This window comes from Schistocerca americana, unplaced genomic scaffold (assembly GCF_021461395.2).
Source record: "Schistocerca americana isolate TAMUIC-IGC-003095 unplaced genomic scaffold, iqSchAmer2.1 HiC_scaffold_303, whole genome shotgun sequence".
Lineage (NCBI taxonomy): Eukaryota > Metazoa > Arthropoda > Insecta > Orthoptera > Acrididae > Schistocerca > Schistocerca americana.
In genome coordinates this window covers 112,501-117,500 of record NW_025726020.1, presented here as the reverse complement: position 1 = coordinate 117,500, position 5,000 = coordinate 112,501, and the positions used below count along the sequence as shown (strand labels likewise).

The window sequence follows — 5,000 nt, the reverse complement described above, 5'->3', positions numbered from 1 at the left end:
CTATATCGTACCGTAACCTAACCTATATCGTACCGTAACCTAACCTATGTCGTACCGTAACCTAACCTATGTCGTACCGTAACCTAACCTATGTCGTACCGTAACCTAACCTATGTCGTACCGTAACCTAACCTATGTCGTACCGTAACCTAACCTATGTCGTACCGTAACCTAACCTATGTCGTACCGTAACCTAACCTATGTCGTACCGTAACCTAACCTATGTCGTACCGTAACCTAACCTATGTCGTACCTTAACCTAACCTATGTCGTACCTTAACCTAACCTATGTCGTACCTTAACCTAACCTATGTCGTACCTTAACCTAACCTATGTCGTACCTTAACCTAACCTATGTCGTACCTTAACCTAACCTATGTCGTACCTTAACCTAACCTATGTCGTACCTTAACCTAACCTATGTCGTACCTTAACCTAACCTATGTCGTACCTTAACCTAACCTATGTCGTACCTTAACCTAACCTATGTCGTACCTTAACCTAACCTATGTCGTACCTTAACCTAACCTATGTCGTACCTTAACCTAACCTATGTCGTACCTTAACCTAACCTATGTCGTACCTTAACCTAACCTATGTCGTACCTTAACCTAACCTATGTCGTACCTTAACCTAACCTATGTCGTACCTTAACCTAACCTATGTCGTACCTTAACCTAACCTATGTCGTACCTTAACCTAACCTATGTCGTACCTTAACCTAACCTATGTCGTACCTTAACCTAACCTATGTCGTACCTTAACCTAACCTATGTCGTACCTTAACCTAACCTATGTCGTACCTTAACCTAACCTATGTCGTACCTTAACCTAACCTATGTCGTACCTTAACCTACCCTATGTCGTACCTTAACCTAACCTATGTCGTACCTTAACCTAACCTATGTCGTACCTTAACCTAACCTATGTCGTACCTTAACCTAACCTATGTCGTACCTTAACCTAACCTATGTCGTACCTTAACCTAACCTATGTCGTACCTTAACCTAACCTGTATTGCGCCTTAACCTAACCTGTATTGCGCCTTAACGTAACCTGTATTGCGCCTTAACGTAACCTGTATTGCGCCTTAACGTAACCTGTATTGCGCCTTAACGTAACCTGTATTGCGCCTTAACGTAACCTGTATTGCGCCTTAACGTAACCTGTATTGCGCCTTAACGTAACCTGTATTGCGCCTTAACGTAACCTGTATTGCGCCTTAACGTAACCTGTATTGCGCCTTAACGTAACCTGTATTGCGCCTTAACGTAACCTGTATTGCGCCTTAACGTAACCTGTATTGCGCCTTAACGTAACCTGTATTGCGCCTTAACGTAACCTGTATTGCGCCTTAACGTAACCTGTATTGCGCCTTAACGTAACCTGTATTGCGCCTTAACGTAACCTGTATTGCGCCTTAACGTAACCTGTATTGCGCCTTAACGTAACCTGCATTGCGCCTTAACGTAACCTGCATTGCGCCTTAACGTAACCTGTATTGCGCCTTAACGTAACCTGTATTGCGCCTTAACGTAACCTGTATTGCGCCTTAACGTAACCTGTATTGCGCCTTAACGTAACCTGTATTGCGCCTTAACGTAACCTGTATTGCGCCTTAACGTAACCGATATTGCGCCTTAACGTAACCTATATTGCGCCGTAACGTAACCTATATTGCGCCGTAACGTAACCCACATTGCCCCTTAACGTAACCCACATTGCCCCTTAACGTAACCCACATTGCCCCTTAACGTAACCCAACACACGTTGGGCCTTAACCCAACACACGTTGGGCCTTAACCCAACACACGTTGGGCCTTAACCCAACACACGTTGGGCCTTAACCCAACACACGTTGGGCCTTAACCCAACACACGTTGGGCCTTAACCCAACACACGTTGGGCCTTAACCCAACACACGTTGGGCCTTAACCCAACACACGTTGGGCCTTAACCCAACACACGTTGGGCCTTAACCCAACACACGTTGGGCCTTAACCCAACACACGTTGGGCCTTAACCCAACACACGTTGGGCCTTAACCCAACACACGTTGGGCCTTAACCCAACACACGTTGGGCCTTAACCCAACACACGTTGGGCCTTAACCTGCTCTGTAATTGTCATACGACGCGTTAAATTAGTGTAGTGTTGCCTAACTGCAACCCCCGCAATATAGTTTGCTACTCGCACTGCCCGGTCCCCAGTGTATCGCTTCATGTTAAACACCTTGCAGCTATACACTGTAATGTGGATGGCAGCAGGACGTACATGCTCAATGCCCTTTGCAGTTGTTCATTGGCATTTGCAGTTGTTCATTGGCATTCGCATGTGCGAAGCACTTAGCCTACGCTGTGGTACGGCCTGTGTCAACTGTCCGCTGATGTTGTACGTCCAAATCACACACTGTACTGCACATTGGTCCTCATGTACTGAATGATACATCGTGGTACATGTGACCGTACAACGACTGCGCCAACAACGGCGAACCATGCGGTCCAAATGTTGTGCACTCAGCTACGTGTCGTCTCCCTATAAGAGCTGGATTGCAGTGTGGTATGCCCTGGATGGCGATCAGCATGAGCCGTCTGTTGATGTAGTGGCGCGTGTTGTCAGACGTAGTCGTCTCTTCTCACACACCGTGATAGCATGGTGCACTGCGTTCCACATCTGCGACATGCGACAGAGGCCGGTTGACAGTCGTTCGCGCAATGGACATCGCATACGTACGGGGGCCACCTTCCACGTGTTCGCGAAGCGTGCACATGTTGTTGCGTGTATGTGGGCAGACATAGTGTGTCGTGACACCTGACACAGGCATGCAACAATCGTTGAATTTGCAAATGGCGATGGACGCCTACGTTTGCTGGTGACGTTATGCAAATGAACAACTGGTAAACCGTTGTGGTGCGGTTGTTCTCGCTAGAGGTGAATCAGTGATGGCGACGATCGGTTGAGCTACCAACCGGTTGTTCCAGCGATACCCACCATGCCCACGAACGTGAATGGCATCTGGGTGTGAAGCGATACGCGGCGGTGGCTGGGTGGGACCGTCCCCGGCCGGTGAGGGGGGGCCTCCCGGCGTGCTGGCCGCGCGGTGCGTGGGCGCACGCGCTACAGCCGGCTGGTGGGGGCGGCCAGTGGCAGGCGCGCCGGCCGACGGAGGCGGCAGGCGGCGCAGCTGCGCGCCGGCGCACCCTGCACGCGGCGCCGTGCGGCCAAAGTAGGTCCTCGCGGGCCCGGTGCGAAGCGCGGTGGACATCTGCAGTGTGCTGGTCCGATTGAGGACTGTGTGCGCTGAGGATGCGCCGCCGCCCGGCGCTCGGCGCCGCGACGCCGTCTGCTGCTCGGTCGCCTCTGCGGTTCTCGCAGGTGGTTTGTATCGCAGCTGTGCGGACGTGTTGGCGCGTGCGCTGTGCTGGGAGAGTTCGCTTCGGCACCCAAGTGGGGCTTTTGTCCTTCTGTGGCGCTGGCGTTGGAGCTGCCGGTCACCGTAGGTGGCGCGTGTTGTCTCCCGCCGGCAATGCCACGACAGCACGCTCCCGGGCCTCTGTCGGCAGCGGCAAGCTCAGTTGGGAGCACGGGTGGTCGCACCTAAAGCGTCTACTCGCCAAACTCCGGGCGATTGCGCCTCTCTCGAACCCGACCAAGTACTTAGGACGGCGCTGCGCGCCGCCGGGACCTGAGAGGGTTTCGAGGTGTATTGTGCAGGGGAGCTCAGCCTCCTCCTGTTTGCAGAATAATTGAGCGGACGCTTGCGTGTTCGCGCGGGCCCCCGGGACACACTCCCGGGCGGCCGGCTGCTCAGCTCTAGTTGACGCAGCTCCCTGGTTGATCCTGCCAGTAGTCATATGCTTGTCTCAAAGATTAAGCCATGCATGTCTCAGTACAAGCCGCATTAAGGTGAAACCGCGAATGGCTCATTAAATCAGTTATGGTTCCTTAGATCGTACCCACGTTACTTGGATAACTGTGGTAATTCTAGAGCTAATACATGCAAACAGAGTCCCGACCAGAGATGGAAGGGACGCTTTTATTAGATCAAAACCAATCGGTCGGCTCGTCCGGTCCGTTTGCCTTGGTGACTCTGAATAACTTTGGGCTGATCGCACGGTCCTCGTACCGGCGACGCATCTTTCAAATGTCTGCCTTATCAACTGTCGATGGTAGGTTCTGCGCCTACCATGGTTGTAACGGGTAACGGGGAATCAGGGTTCGATTCCGGAGAGGGAGCCTGAGAAACGGCTACCACATCCAAGGAAGGCAGCAGGCGCGCAAATTACCCACTCCCGGCACGGGGAGGTAGTGACGAAAAATAACGATACGGGACTCATCCGAGGCCCCGTAATCGGAATGAGTACACTTTAAATCCTTTAACGAGTATCTATTGGAGGGCAAGTCTGGTGCCAGCAGCCGCGGTAATTCCAGCTCCAATAGCGTATATTAAAGTTGTTGCGGTTAAAAAGCTCGTAGTTGGATTTGTGTCCCACGCTGTTGGTTCACCGCCCGTCGGTGTTTAACTGGCATGTATCGTGGGACGTCCTGCCGGTGGGGCGAGCCGAAGGCGTGCGACGCGCCTCGTGCGTGCTCGTGCGTCCCGAGGCGGACCCCGTTGCAATCCTACCAGGGTGCTCTTGAGTGAGTGTCTCGGTGGGCCGGCACGTTTACTTTGAACAAATTAGAGTGCTTAAAGCAGGCAAGCCCGCCTGAATACTGTGTGCATGGAATAATGGAATAGGACCTCGGTTCTATTTTGTTGGTTTTCGGAACCCGAGGTAATGATTAATAGGGACAGGCGGGGGCATTCGTATTGCGACGTTAGAGGTGAAATTCTTGGATCGTCGCAAGACGAACAGAAGCGAAAGCATTTGCCAAGTATGTTTTCATTAATCAAGAACGAAAGTTAGAGGTTCGAAGGCGATCAGATACCGCCCTAGTTCTAACCATAAACGATGCCAGCCAGCGATCCGCCGCAGTTCCTCCGATGACTCGGCGGG

General features: G+C 52.0%; 1 non-coding gene across 1 annotated transcript in view; it reads left to right on the top strand.

The window, feature by feature from the left end:
- The first annotated feature begins 3,827 nt into the window (after window positions 1-3,827).
- The window catches only part of LOC124579222, a 1,910-nt gene continuing 737 nt past the window's right edge, over window positions 3,828-5,000 (top strand). The window contains exon 1 of the ribosomal RNA XR_006972931.1: window positions 3,828-5,000. This exon is cut by the window's right edge and continues 737 nt beyond it. This is a non-coding gene — a ribosomal RNA (small subunit ribosomal RNA).